Genomic DNA, 16,886 nt, shown 5'->3' with positions numbered 1-16,886 from the left:
ATATGCCGCTTGGTCGAACTATATTCAGGGATGGCCAGCACTGATTGAATAGATAAAGGGAAGAGAACTTATTAAAACTGTATCCTTGTTAATTTTTAGATTTGCCTGATAAGTATAAGTGCATTATAAGTTTAATTTTAATGCTCATTTTTCACAAGTTTGAATTATTTATTCAAAAGAAATATTTTCCAAACTTTTCGTATGGAAAAGTGAAATTTTCAGGTATAGGCCTATTTATTTAGTAGCCTTACAGAATGTTTTCGTAAATCTAATATACCGCGTATATGTATTACTGAAGATAGTGTATTGAAACTTTTGAAAATATTCGCATGGAAATTGTTTGTAAGGAAATGAATTGACAAAGCAACTACTGTTACATCATAAGCAAAAGATACGTGCCCATGTGTTGTAGAAATGTCAGCTCTATAGCTTGAGCATATTTGGAGAAAATAATTTAATATTCTGATGATAGCAAGTTGCTCACAAATATCATCTTAAAAGCATAATGCGATAAGAGTTTTGTTATGTAATATTAGTTACACTTAAAACAGATACAGTACCTAGGTAACTTTGCTTTGTAATGTAATATTGTTTTGATTAGTTTATTGATTACTTTTGTGAGGCTAAAGATACCATCAATATAAGTTCCAACTTATCATGTCATACTCAATCTCTTTCTTTGGAATATCACTTTCTTTATGAATTATGTGTTTCATACACTTAATACAGTATAATATTATACTATTATGGAATTTTAGTGAATATTCCTTCTTAACTCTCTATCATGTTATTAAGATTTAAAACACAAGTGCAATATTAATAAATCAGTGTTATTTCCTTTTGTTTTACAGAGAATATAGATAATATTAAACAGAAAGAAGCCATATAAAAATAACGACATAAAATTTCACGTTCCATTTGAAGTTTGTGCACCACTGTTTTCTTAATCCAACAGGTTGCTTATTCATATACACAACCCTTCCTCTTTCCATACTTAGCGCTTGCTGCCCGCGCACGACGTCAAGGTCAGTTAAGTTGGCGCTTTAGTTATTTTATCTTTGGCGCCTAAGAGAGCCGTTATAAATACAATTGGCGCAAGCGTAATACACAGTAAATTTTTTGACCTCATTTAGAGGTTCATTTCCTTAGCAAACCACTAACGTTAGTGGATGTTCTTGCAAATCTACTTTAGTACAGGAGGACAGTTGTGGATTAATGAACCAATAAATATTTTCTTGGAACCCAGCAGCTATTTCATTACTTATCGCTACATTAGGATATTAATCGGGTTGCACATTTCGAAAGCGGCAATAAATGGAACGTAACTTCAGGAGAAGATGACTGGTCAGGATGCATGCACGGGGTATATGTAGCTGTAGTGTATAACATGCGGTTACATAGTTTGTTGAATGTGTAGCATGACAAGTGGGCAGGGTAGACAGCTACAGACTACCGCTCCTCGTGCAGTCGTCTGTACAAGGGCGGAGAGCTTCTGATGCAACTCGACGCAGGGATGTCCAAATTAATATTTCATTGTGACAATCCGGTTCCATTACAATCACAATGTTCCGCGGATGCGAAATCAAGTTGAACTGCGCTTATTTCTTCCTAACAGGCGCATTCGTACTGTAATCGCTTATTTGAAACAGCTTAATTGTGACAGATAATTTGTGCTAATTCTACCATATTTCACATGATTCCCAAGGATTCTGTTTTAGGACCTCTTCTGTTCTTAGTATATACACGCTAATCCCTTATTCATCTGTCGTAAAAAATCTTGGCTTCTTTTTTGATAATAATCTAAGTTGGAATTTTCAAGTTAAAGAAACGATAAAAAAAATCTGTTCCTCCATTCACTGTTTGAGTCGCTTGAGAAACATCTTGCCCCAGCAACTAAAAATTACCCTAGTGCAAAACCTAGTAACGCCGCACTTCGATTATTGTGACGTTTTGTTAAGTGACCTAAGTTCTGAATTGTCAGTCAAGTTACAGCGAGCTCAGAATATGTGCGTCAGATACGTGTGCAACATCCGACGGTATGATCACATATCACCGTCCTTCGCAAGTCTCTCGTGGCTCCGACTTAAAGAACGTAGAACTTTACACTCTTTGTCTTTACTCTTTCGAATTCTGCACACTTCAACACCAAATTACCTTTCGTCTCGTTTCTCTTATCTATACTCTAACCACGACGTAAATACCAGATCACTTATCTGTGGCACGCTAAGTATACCTCTTCATAGAACATCTTGTTATTCATCATCTTTTACAATATCCACCTCGCGTCAATGGAATTCCTTGTCACAAAGTATTAGGGGCTGCAAGACAATAAACACCTTTAAGAACAGCTTAAAAGATAACCTTATTAGCATTTCACTCCAATCATACTGATTTAAACTATCACTGACTACATTGTTACTTTTTTCTTTAGACATCATCCTGATTGTGCTGTATTTTAATTGTCTCGTAATAATCTCTTTCTATTATCTAATATTATTTGAAATATATTAACATTCTATGTATTTTAGTTTAATTCTGCTACACAGTTTATTTCAGTGTTTAATTAATAGTTCATAGTATTTTGTTGTTTAATTTGTAAATAACTTTTGTATACATGTAACTCTCATCTAAATCAAATTGTTGGATTCTTTGTAAGTTCATGCATATGTATATACACTTTTTGCTGGTTGAGTGGAAGAGAAGGCCTTACGGCCTTAACTCTGCCAGCTAAAATAAATCATTATTATTATTATTATTATTATTATTATTATTATTATTATAATACAGGGACAATTTTATTTTCACTTCAATTTTTATTGTATCTCAGATTTAATGTACATTAGTGGCAAAAAAAAAACCGGACCGACCCTTGTAGCTGATTTCAGAGCCTTGTTCACTCCAGAGCACGATAGACTGGTAACTAAGACTTTCGTGGTTCGAATCCTGCCTGGGAAGGAAATCTTTTCCATTGCAGCGATATTTTACTACTTAATTAACTTATTATTCCCAGAACATGAATTTTACCAGCTATCGAAGAGTATTGGGAATAAATTTGAATAAGGAATAAAAAAAAGTTTCCTTCCCAGGCAGGATTCGAACCACGAAAGTCTTAGTTACCAGTCTATCGTGCTCTGGAGTGAACAAGGCTCTGAAATCAGCTACAAGGTTCGGTCTGGTTTTTTTTTGCCACTTCTGTACTTCACTCCTCCTCCTTTTACTAGTAAACATTCACCCATCCTCCACACAGAATCAAGGCCGCATATGCAGTCAAAGTCGTCTTACGCTCATAGTAAACAGTACTGAGTGAGTATAGTACGTACCAGAAATATGGTCGCATCTCCTAGTAAAGAAAGAGCATTAATCTTTATTGAATCATATTTTCGCACAGGTAGTGTGTGTCCGTTTGCCTGTCTTAGCTCTTTCCTGAAAATATTTCCTTTTAGGAATTGTACGTCTACGTAATATTATACAACTGTTTAAAATAACTTAAATAAAAAGGCCTTGTTAAGTAACTGTCAATGCATATTTTACTGTTTCTATTTTGTTTTAGATATACCTTTAACATCCTGTTGTACTAAAATTATATTATTATCACGTATTTCCTTTTTATCCTCTGGCTGAATGGAAGAGAAGGCCTCACGGCCATTATTATTATTATTATTATTATTATTATTATTATTATTATTATTAGTATTATTTTTGTTGTTGTTGTCACATTGTATGTGAGATAGCAAGAAACTGATGCCAGTGCAGGAAGCCTTGCGACGAAGATCAGATTAGGACATCATATAAGCCAGTTGTCAGGAAAAATGTTATTATTGTACACAGGTTCCATTTACAAACGTAAAGCTAAACTGATAAAATTGATTACAGGAAGATTGTATAATAACTGAAACCCAACGTTTGGTTACATTTAACACAAGATAGATAAGCTATGACTATATGTCCAGAGATGTGAAATTTAACGAAAAGTCTATTTACTTTTTCGTTTATAATATAAAGGGAAAAAGTCTGGGAGATTATGACGTAACGTAACGTCCCAAACAACTTCTTATCAGCTACTAAATCCCTAGAAAACTACATGAGAACATGTACACTATATGGTGAAAATATTTATCAGAAAAAAGTAAATTAGGAGAAAAACAAATCTATGGACTTTCCCCAACCATTTCAAATTTGTATTAATAGAATAATGAGGAAATATAAATAAATGACAAAATATAGTAGGCCCATAAATTTAAGAGATAATAAAAAAAATGACTAGGCCTACACTTTTATATGCAGAACACCACATCTGAATAACTATAAACTGCAACATGTCAGGTACACAAAATTTCTATCAAACACTCTTTAAATTTATCGCCATCTAAAAAAATAATGGGAATAAAAGACCTTCGGAGAATTAAAACTGAAAATGACGGAAAAATCACTTAACTTATGATAAATTTCATTCCTAGGCACTAAAATTTCTAAATACAATAAATATATTTAAATGAAACTTAAAAATACTCAAATTTAATGCAATGATAAAGAGATACTTTGGTTAACAGGTATCAACTAACACAACATTATGATTAAACAGTGTAATTTCAATGGACACCGTAACAGTTGGATGTGAAACTGGATTTTATATTAAAAACAACAAAAAGAATTGTAAACGGCACAAATTCGTTTACTAAGTTCTCTCCAAGGATTCATTAGTTTAAATATATAAAGAAACGAGGTTATTAGAAATAATTTGGAAATAAAAGATGTCGTCGAAAGAGTAAAATAATAAGAGCAAGAATGGCTACAAGTGAAACGTGGACCCTCTCAAAGACTCATATGTCAAGATTGAGATCCTTTGAAACCAAAATTCTAAGGAAGATATATGGCCCAATATGTGATAATGGAGAATGGCGAATAAGATACAACTTTGAACTTTACCAACTATGTACAGTGGCTCCCATTAATATTCGGTTTGACTGGCATGTAAGATTAAAATAAATACACTAATTATTTTCAAAAAAATTAATGAAAATAAAAATGTGCACTATAATAAACTTAAAAGTATACTCTCTGTTAAATTACATAGAATGACAACAACATGAAAAAATCTTCTCTGTTACATAAATAAAAAATTATAAACATTATTACATTATTTGTGATAGAACATAGTGCCTCATTAATATTCGGTTTGTTCAATTCAATATTTTGTTGAATACCCCTTCTGCCTCAAAACAGTCCTCCAACGCCTTGGCATGCTCCTGGATAACTTCGTAGTAAATTGGGGACTAATTTTTCTCCATTCTTCCGTTAATCTCCGTTTCAGTTCTGTCTTGGAAGTGATAGGAGTTTGTCTGATCTTGCGATTAAGTTCCTCTCACAAATTCTCAATCGGATTTAAATTCGGTGATTTGTGTTGGGGTTCGGACAGTTGTATAGAAGCCATAAACACACTTTCTCAGCTGTGTGTTTAGGATCATTGTCCTGATAGTACTTGAAACTGTCTTTAATCCATAGACTCTCTGCACTTCGTTTTAAATTATTTCTCATAATGTCCAAATACACATGCTGATCCATCCTTTTTCTATGAAAACAAGTTCACCAACTCCACCTACAGCCATACAACTCCATACCATGACGTTGTCCCCACCGTGTTTCACTGTTGGCAACAGATTCTTTTTTTTCGAGATCTTCATCTTCCTTACGCCACACATACTGTTGTCCATTCGACCCGAAGACGTTAAATTTGTTTTCATCAGCAAATATCACATCGTCCCCCAGTTTTCCTCTTTATGGACATGTTCCCTTGCGAACTTAAGCCGCCTTCTTTTATTTATTTCATTTATGTAAGGTTTCCTCCTACATACTCTCCTATTAAACTCCTCTTTCCCCAAAACTCTTCGAATTGTTTCGGCACCTACCTGCTTGCTAAACTGTTCACGAACACATGCTGCAAGTTTCGTACACTTAGTCGAGGATTTTCTTTTATTTTCTTCAGGATGGAGCGTTCTTCACGTTCAGTTACTTTTTTTGGCTGCCCTTTTTTTGGTATGGACTCGATTCCGCCTTCGTTTCTGTATATTCTCACTATATCCCCAACTGTACTCTTACTCACACTAATATTTTGGCTATTTTTGCGTATTTTAGCCCCTCTTCGTCATGATAGATCACAAAAGTTGTATTGTTTCCTTTGCGACCCATTTGACGACCTGTAGACTAATCCAACCTCGCCTGGGCTGTGCACAACGTGTAGACAGAATGATTGCGCGTTCGCTACTGAACCCTACAATACTGTCAGCAGAAAACGTGCATTAGATTGAAAGCAAATAATTCAAAACCGAATATTAAAGAGAGTGAACTTTGATGTTACTTACCGATTATTTGTTATTACATCGTAAATATTAAACTTTCGCTGTAAATTCTTTAACGTTATGTACAAAATGTTTAAATGATCAATCTGCAACGAAATGCAGGTTCGCTTGAACACAGAACAAAACAACAATAGAAAAATACTGTAAGATCAACCACAAACCGAATATTTATGGGAGCCACTGTAAGTCCCCTGATGTGGTTACAGTCATTAAAATATCAAGATTACTATGGGCAGGACATGTGCAAAGGATGGCAGATCATGAGATACCCAAGAAAGTTATGGGGAATAAATTTGAAGGAAAAAGGAGTGTAGGACGACCAAGACTGCGATGGATGGATGGAGTGTTAGAGGATCTAAAGAAAGTGGGAATTAAAGGATGGTGGTTGGTTGCCAGGGACAGAGATGCATGGAAGAGAGTTCTAAGGGAGGCCGAGGCTCAAATTGGGCTGTAGCGTCGATGATGATGATGATGATGATGATGATGATGATGATGATGATGATGATGAAGAATGGCTACAACACATCGAGAGGTTAGGCAACAGACTTGCAAAGCTTGTTTTATTATTATGTAAAGCAGGTCTTGGCACTGATAACTTAATTGAGCTACTGCAAATTTTCCCTTAACTCCATACTCCATCTTCTGCGGCTGAGACGAGTACACAGGAAGATAAACATTGCTCAGTGACAGACTGTTTAAGGCTATTACGAATTTCGCTGGTCGAATGAAACCCATCACTGTTGCACAGTGCCTACTGTGTGTTTATAAGGCAGTGTAAACAAGAAGGTCATGGGCGAGAATTTCCGAGTTCTGTTTCACTTCCCCGTTGTGTCCAGGGCTGGTATAAAGCTAAGTGGAAGCGGTACTTGGGACAGCCAATATCAAGATGGCTCGATCAGGAACACTTGCGTTGCTGAGTTTCTCATGACAGGATACTAAGGCTCCCGATGATGATGATGATGATGATGATGATGATGATGATGATGATCACTCGAAAGACTCATAACACCCAGAGTCTCGATTTACGATAGATGGATAGAACGAGACTTTTCGTTGAAGAAATATTACAATTGGACATATAGTCGGCGATAAATTCATTTCGTTTTGCAATTCGTATTTCATATGGCCGGTTTTTTCAAGTATTGTTAGAAAATTTAACGACTGTCAAACTCTAAACAGTTTGTTAAGTAATAAAATTGTATGTTTTCAACACCAGTTTGGTTTAACAGATTGTTAACAGTTTGATCATTTTAAATGTAGGATTTCGGGCAGTTAACTCGTTTAACAGTTAGTTAAATATGGCCGGTGTCTCCACAGCTTTTCGAACAGAAGTTGCGAAATTAATATTTTGTGTCTCTCTGTAGGGAATGTTTAGCATATGACTGGTAATATACCATTTAAAAAATACTTTGGACTGTTTAAATACATCAGTGTTATTTTATTTCTTTCGTATTTCGTATCCATAATAGCAATGAGGAAATATAACCTTACTTTGTAATTATTATTCAGCACGTCACCTACAACTTTCATTTGTCAACTGTTTGTTTATGGAGTGTGGCCTACTATAACAGGTTGTAATTTTATGCAAGTTTCATGACTCTATAATATAGAATTTTAAGACTCATTTTAGCCAATAAAAATTGTCTTACATGTGTAGAATCATTACCAAGTGCTGTTGAGTAGTTAAAATAGTGCTAACAGATGTTATAGTTAAGTGTTGGTTATCTTAAACAAAATTATGTTGAACAAGTGGAAAATGCATTAAAAGCGTTAAAAATAAACGGTCTGTTAATTTAACATTCGTTAAGCAAAATTAAACATTACTTGGACAAACTGGCCAATAGACTCATTATAATTTGCAGTGTGAAGTCAGAAACTGTGAATATGAGGAGTATCAAAGACATGAAATGCTCATTAGTTGACGTGCCCTTCCCTTCAAATAAGATTCGGTCACCTTTCCGCAGACACGTACAAGCAACAGGCTTCCAACCACGCATAGTATACAAGTCCCTCCTTTACGACACGCAACTGAACCACCCATGTTCTCCAAATATCAACTAAACTACATTCATGCATTTTCAGTTAAATACCAGCGGCCGAAAACATTCATTATAAAGTGGTTACATGCCTTCGTGCATGTTACCAAAGGAGTTGCCTTCTATATAGTGCACGCAATTGTATAGGTATGCATATGTAACGCTAATATTTAGGAATAGGGGGGCAGATGCTGATGAAAAGTCATCTTCTTATTCTTCACATTAGGACGATGCCTATTAAATATACAGGGATATCATTTTATTTTTAATAACATTTCTAATTTTAACCTGTCTATACCTTGCTGAGAACCGAAAACACCGTTTGCTAAACCATTCCACGATTGGAGTTCGAAGATACTGGCGTAATATACAAACAAATCATTTACTAGGTATAGGAGGGAAGAAAAGTAGTTCATCCATTTACGTAAACTAGGAAATATCACGCTTTTGGATTTGATAATCTCCATTAGGTTTTTGTTTAATAAAAATACAGTACAGTATTAACAATGAGTATTTTTACTCACGAACTGAGCTATTCATTCGGACGTATTCATTATGCAGTGTATATTATACCGTCTACAGCACATTAGCGTACAATATAAAGAATGAAGTTAAATTAAAAAATAATCATAATTTGGATATTTAAACATATTTTTGAAAATGGTGGCCGTTCATTTCAATACAGGCTTCAGTTCTAATTTGCATATTATCGCACTATAGACTATTGTACCTAATTCCAATTACCAGTTTCGTCTTTCGTACCAGTAATTCATGTTGAAATAATTCTGTACCTACTCTTTTACCATACGTATTGTAAATTCAATCTTCATTTCTGCCCGATCCGAAAAGATAAAATTACTCAGACATGCTATCTACAGTCTGTCCAAGTGGTTATGTCGCAGGAGCGTAGAAAGAGGGGGGGAGATCAAGTAACAGTTAATTACTTAACGGGGCCCTTTTATTTAAGTTATTTTAATAATAATAATAATAATAATAATAATAATAATTATTATTATTATTATTATTATTATTATTATTATTATTATTATTATTATTATTATTATTATGTTTTATTTTCGCTCGTAAAGTTAAGGCCATAAGGCCTTCTCTTCCACTCAACCAGCCTTTTAAGCAGTTGTATGGGTATAATATTACGTAAACGTCCAATTCCTAACAAAAATTATGTTCTTAGAAAACAGCTAAGACAGCCCAGCCACTATCCTTTACAGAGAGGCGAATAGAAGCAGGTGGGGGAAACCGGGATGCCACGTAGGCAAATGGACGACAGTGCCTGAGCCAAAATGATTCAATATTGAAAGCCCTTTCGTCACTGGTAAACGCGAACATATTTTTGGAACCTACTGTTTACTATGACCGTATGGCTACTATGACTGTATATGCGGTCTTAGATTTGTGTGGAGGACGGTTGAACTTTATTAGCAGAAGGGGTGGGAGTGATGTACATTCAAAATCTCAGGTACAATAAAAATTGAAGTGAAAATAAAATGATGTCCCTGTAGACATCATTTCTATGTTAATAATATGAACGTACAAAAGTAATTTCTTATATTGCAGTTTTTGCATTTTTTGACGTTTTTTTTTAACTAATAGGTCATTTTTATATTTTTTCGGCATTTTTGGTCAGTTTTAATACTCTGAAGAAATTTTAGATCGTATGGAATGCATTTTATTTTCTTCTTTACCGATAAATTTGTTAAATAATTTTCTAAACAAATAGGTCAGTAGTAATTACCTACTGAATAAGTGAATAACAGTGAAGTTTGAGTTTTATAGTTTGGAACAAACTCTAAAGTCCATCCCTCATTCCACAGTGAATGCACACTGCATCCACAATTTTTTTTTGTCATTCACACTCCCTCATCTGGAACATCTGGTAACAAAATTGAAGCGCGGAAGGAGGAGGAAACGGAGAATAAAGGCACTGACATGGACCAACCCTGATCGAAACACATTGTGAACTCTCATAAGATATATAGTTTTTCCTTAAAACCTTCATTTTGCTACATGTTCTTTTCCTTTATCTTAGCCAAATTCTAGGAAGTTGCCTTCTCTCTCCGAGATTTTCAGGACAGTCATTGAAACAAGGTGATTAATTTTTAAGAAGTTGTGGTGAGAGTACGGTGAATAATATCTAATGTCATTTTCTTTTAATTTTATATAATTCTTCCATTAGTTTAAGGGCATTTTAATGATCATTTTAAGTAGATTTTTAGGTCATCAACATCCGCCCCTATTTATGAAAGAGCTATGTGTGTGTATGTATGTATGTACGTACGTACGTTAAATAAAGACGTACGTACATATGTACGTCTTTATTTAACGAATCTAGGAACTGCAGAGATTATATCAGCGTCGCCGATGTTCCGGAATTTTGTCCCGTAGGAGTTCTTTTACATGCTAGTAAATCTACTGACATAATCCTGTCGCATTTAAACACATTTGCATGCCATCGACCTGGGCCGGGATCGAACCCGCAACCTAGAGCATAGAAGGCGAGCGCTATACTGACTACGCTACCAAAGCCGACTGTATTTATGTATGTAGGTACGTACGTATGTCACGTGCCGTAGTATCTTGCTTGGACTGTTGTTACGGAATGAGCGCTGGTTGAGTCATCACGGGGAAGGCATTTTATCAAGAAATTTCGGCCAGTTTATGGAACCGGTGTCCACCCAACATCGTGATGAATACTAGGTTGGATAGGTAGCGAAAAAAAGTGTCCCGCGAACAAGCAAAAGTCCATGAAGAACAAAGGAAAACGAACGAGCGAACGAGTCCCTACTGGACTCATGTTCACATGCGTCAGTAGAGGTGAACGATCATCTGATCAGTACAGGTGTCGTGTAGTGATCACAATTTCGGCTTACGATCTGCAGTTGTTTACAATTGACTTACCTTATACACGAACAGGAAAATCTATAATTTGTCTGTATTTAGCTCAGTTGGTAGAGCAGCTGGCTACGGACTGGAAGGTCCGGGGTTCGATCCCAGGTGGTAACAGGATTTTTTCTCGTTGCCAAACTTTCAGAACGGCCCCGAGGTTCACTCAGCCTCCTATAAGATTGAGTACCGGGTCTTTCCCGGGGGTAAAAGGCGGTCAGAGCGTGGTGCCGACCACACCACCTCATTCTAGTGCCGAGGTCACGGAAAGCATGGGGCTGTACCTCCATGCCCCCCAAGTGCCTTCATGGCATGTTACGGGGATACCTTTACCTTTTACGTAGCAATATTACGTTTAAATTATTAACTTAACACAAAGATGTTATTGAAACACAGGTGCAGGAAGATCATTCACAAACAAACAGGAAATTATTTAAAAATTTTGATAAATAAATAAGAAATGTTACAGGCTCAAAAGGTTTTGCGCTTGAATTATATTTTCTATATCTCATCTCGATCGGTCAGTCGTGATTGCTTTGTAAGTCACTGCAATTTAATGCGCATTATGACTAATTTGGTTGTTTGTTGCTGCTGGTTCCACAAAAAGAGAAACAATTATCGGTTACGTGACATAATTTATATTAGATAATTTTACGTGGTTCTATATAGCTGTGATAGGTTGAAATTTAACGGATTATGGCCACCATTGGTGAATTATTTTAATAAACTACTGTCGACGTAATTACTAAGAATATTCTACTATTGCATAGCTTTCAACTCATACAAAATCTAATAGACTGTTTCAACTATTGATGTAAAAACAAAGAGAGAAGTATTTCATGTGAATTTAGAAATTAATAAATATAATTAATTTTTATGGCGTATTAAAATTTTGTGACATCTCTTCCTATTTCACAGTTTGTCAACGACCGGTTGAAGACTACAACAGCTTAGTTTCAAACTACAAAGCAAGAGAAAACCTGGTATGTTATCAAGCAACACACTTTTGATACAGTTAATGTTATACAATATATTGCTCATATGAACAGGATCAGCAAAATATTCGAATTAAATACCTTGCAAATGATTATAGTTCAAGGAAAGCCTCGTCTGATGAAGATATGTATAAATCAAGTCCAAACTTACAGCTACACCTATTCAATGTACTATCTATTTCAAGTGTACCGATAAAATGCATTATCAAAGCTGTGTTATACTGGGTGTTCGGTTCAAAGTGTGTCATGGCTCGCTGTATGCCGTCACGTGGCTAGTCGATGAGCCTAGAGAATTCAATCTTCCTACACTTCCGCAGAGGTGTATTACTTATCTGTCAGAGAAGTTGCCTGGCAAGTACGGCGTTCATTCTGAAGAGTACTTACCGATACGTTCGGTAACGCCGGTAGTGGCAGGAATGTGAACTGTTTCGAAACATGTACTGAAGTGAGTTTTTTCTTACTGTCGGTATATGGGGAGAGGGTTAAGACGATTACTTACGTATTTGTTGACATTAACTTCGACGGTCAACATGGACACGGAGCATTTGATTTGTATTGTGCAATGTTGCCGTACGCAACAGATGATAACAAATACCCTGCGTACGACTTGGCCGCGCAAAACACAGTTCGAAAGAGGTTATGGTAGCACACAGACCGTACAGACCGCCATATGTTGCTACGACGTTCAAGTTATACCGTACACGTTCTCAAGTTCAAAGATTGAACGCCTTGATTAATAGGCTGACACAAAAGCTGAAACTCGCTTCAAATCGCTGACTCATCAACAGTGACGTCATGACACACTTTGAAATGAACACCCAGTAGTAGTATACAATACATTAACTAAATATTTGCTTCACAAATAATGTCAGAAACATTGTGACGACAAAAGGCACACTTAACGACACCAGTGCAGTGGTTCAGTTGATAATTTAAGAAATATATCAGGCTAATTTCTTTCCAATTGACGTCTCATTTAAATTAGTCCCTAGATGAAAATAATTTATCGCTTCCACCACATTTAAAACTTTCATCTTTGCGACAAAGCAATTGAATTTTACCGCTAGACGAACCCAGTTGTGTATTAATGCGAAACAGTCGAAATTGAACAATCAATCGACTTCGTTCGTTTGCGTTATGCACTGGACCGTGACCGTCGTTGAAACTTTGCGATGGCCATGCCTCGACCAAACGCAGGCGGAATTCCTATTACTCTACTTCAAATAGTTCAATTAAAAGCTACATATAGTAATGTGGCCACAGTATATGAAAGATCTGCAGAAAAAATGCATTCCGATTAAAAAACAATTCCCTTTTCACAAGTATCTTCCATAGGAACGAGTATTTTCCAAAAGCTGAAGAAATGATTCTGACTCAGAAGACGAAATATTTATACAGTTATCTCGTAACAGTTCTTAACATTACTGGCGAAGCACTTTACAAGAAGGTGTGAGAGCACACTGGAGGCAAAAATGTTCTGCCCAATGTCGAAAATGGGATCAACTTACAAATTCTGTAACACACTTTCAACGGTTCAAAGGAAAAGGTATCGAGTGTTAGAAACTACAGCAAAAAATGATGAGACTTTTGTAGTATTAATCATCTGAAACTAAAAATGAAAAATCCAGCTTCATCGCTCACAAATAACTTCCAAAACCTTCTCTTTACCAATAACGGTGTATCGGAACGTACAAAACGTCTTTCTCTTTAAGTTTATGAAGAATTTCCGTGGAATATTACGAGATTCAAGGAGGCATTAGAAGAAATGTTCTGATATTCTATAGAGATTTGTGCATTGGTAACGTCAAATCACACAAGAACTTATTCATATATAAATTCTTCAATGTAAAGTGCCGCCTCACAGAAAGGTATATTGCTTAAAGACAAATATATACATTCATACATATAAATTCTTCAATTAAACGTTTTTAAATATTCCTCTACAGTCCAGCCCTTGTAATTCCGAATACAGCTCATTTGGGGTAGTAAAAGATTTTCTCCGATCATCAACGGCAATTCAAGAGTCCACTGCAAGAATGATGGATGTAATTTGGAATATATTTTGCAGGAGAAGCAATTGAAAGTTTGAAATGCTTAGCGCTCAAAGCTTAACTGTGATTTTCCGATAATTACTGGAAAATGACTATCAGTGTTAATGCCATAAAACTCTGTAGTACATTCTATATGGCTTAAGCCATGCATTGACAGTCTTGGTTCATTTTCGACAAGAAAGTGACATCCATCATTCTTGCAGTGGACTCTTCAATTTTCTTCCTCTGAACAGTACAAAAAAACCGTCAGATTCGGAGGAAAACCATAAAATTTGGCAACACTGCACATGAGTTACGGAATAACCGAATTCAAAATTGGTATATATTAACAATTTATCCTCTTAAATCAGATTATTTGAACCCATAAATGTGTTTTTCCAAAGTCGAGACCTAGTAGCTAAATCGCTTTCTCGCACCGGGTAAACTGTAAATTAACTAGTAAATATTTATAGGCTCAAGTACACTTTGTCCCTTGTGGCAGCTTAAGAATGGTGGGAAGATTTCTAAATTTCACCCCATTTCATCGAAGTCTTTTGCCTTGTTTTCTTGTTAACATTTACAGATATACAAGGATAGCTCCATCTCTGAATTGTGTATGTTCATAATGTTCCATTTTATTTACTCACTTGGAGAAGAAGGTAAATATAGCTTTCCAAGCGGAGATAAGCAAAGTGTTTCAAATTCATCTATATGAGCTATCGTTACAACGATGGCTGTATCCAAACTGCCAGGTGTGATTTCAATTCATTCATCCACAGTTTTCTGCTCAAGGGCAGGTCTATCACTGCCATCCCAGCATTCTCCAATCTTTTCTATTTTCTCTTAGTCTCCGAATGTGATCCATGTTTGCATTTTTTCATGGGAAAGATAAGTGCGGTAGCTTTCCGTTGCTTTCCGTACACCAATCTCTCTCTTGCATCTTACAAGAACCCATGGGGCCCCGCGTGTAGGTGAGGAGTGAATTTGACTAATTAAGTCCTCCGAACTTCACCAAAATTCACCGTAAGGGTTAATATCAGTTCTTTTGGGATTTTTGACCCGATCAAAGACCGGGAAACCCCAATTTGATTTCAATTAATATTTATAATATTAATATTATAAAAATGTAGTTTCAGACTTGCAAAAGAATTAATTTAAAATTACCTCCTAAATTTTCAAATACCCTCAAACTTTAAAATATTTACTAGTTGTGACATCTTTTGGAAACAAATCGAGAACATGTAAATAATTCACAAAAAAGAGGCTTGTTTAGGGACTAAAATGATAAATATTGATGAGAAGTCTCCGGTTAAAAAACTTGCAATGGATGAACCACGTATTGTAGCAATGCCAATTTTTATATATTTCGAAAATATACTTTTTCGAAAAACAAAGATAAAACAAAGATGTTAGATGATGCAGCTGTTCGAATATACAAAATGGAAATGAAATATCATCGTAGATTCAAAGAGACGATAGGATTCACTGAAATGAACAGAAAACCTATATTACGTTTTGTGATTAAATTCACGGTTGATTAGAAAATTAAGTTTGAAATTTCAACAGTCCGCCAACATCGCCGCTAACACACTCTACTCGTGATACAGATTAAGAGCTCAACGAACTCAATGTATTTCGGTAGGCGCTCTCTGTCTCGACGTTGCAACTTGCTCGCATGTGCAGTGGCTTGAAACTAGGGGTTTTTAAAATTAAATATACATGAAAATCGTGCCTGCTATTTAAACATGCCAAAGGGATAAATTATTCTCTATTAGATTTCCTATCAATACGCACAGAAATCACGATTCTGCTCGCAATAGCAACAGAATAAGAGGTTGTTAAACATTTTGGGGATAAAACTTTTTTATGACTATTACACTTTTACTACGTCTTAATACTTTTGACCAATAAAACGGTACGAAAGGACGTCTTCCAAAAAATAATGGCTGCTTATCGCACAATTTTACCGCTTCCCTAGCATTTGTTTGTTTTTATCACTACCCTAGCATTTGTTTCTTTGTTTGCCAACATTTCAAACTGCAAATTCTTTACGGTACTATAAAACATACTTTGCGATCGTCATTTTTTACAGCATAGACAGTCGACTGAAAATGGCGGCTCCGTTCAAACATTTTCGTGAAGTTAATATTAGTGAAATAGAATTTCCGTAAGTCAATTAATATTTTATTGTATTACAGTACTTCATTTCTCCTAATCTTTATACACTGTCTTCTAATCGTGTAACAGTCAATTAAATCCCACTGGAGTTTTTATTTTCTCTAGATAAATCAAAATCTCTGGTGAGATTACTGTTGAAAAAACTATGAACTTTCCACCAATTCCCTCGGTTCATTTTTTAATTTTGAATAAGGCAACTTTTGAAACAGAACTCCTGGTATATACAAAATTGCAAGAAATAACATTAGTTTGTCTATTCCCAATACCAGAAAGGAAGGGCAATTGTTGTCAAACACATGACATGAAGACCTATAATAAGAAATTGTGTCGCATTCTAAATAATAATAATTTCTCTTTTTACATGAGCAATTTCCTTCAAGTCTGCGTAGG

This window comes from Periplaneta americana, chromosome 10 (genome assembly GCF_040183065.1).
Source record: "Periplaneta americana isolate PAMFEO1 chromosome 10, P.americana_PAMFEO1_priV1, whole genome shotgun sequence".
Lineage (NCBI taxonomy): Eukaryota > Metazoa > Arthropoda > Insecta > Blattodea > Blattidae > Periplaneta > Periplaneta americana.
The sequence above is the reverse complement of the archived record's forward strand: the minus strand, read 5'-3'. Positions refer to the sequence as shown.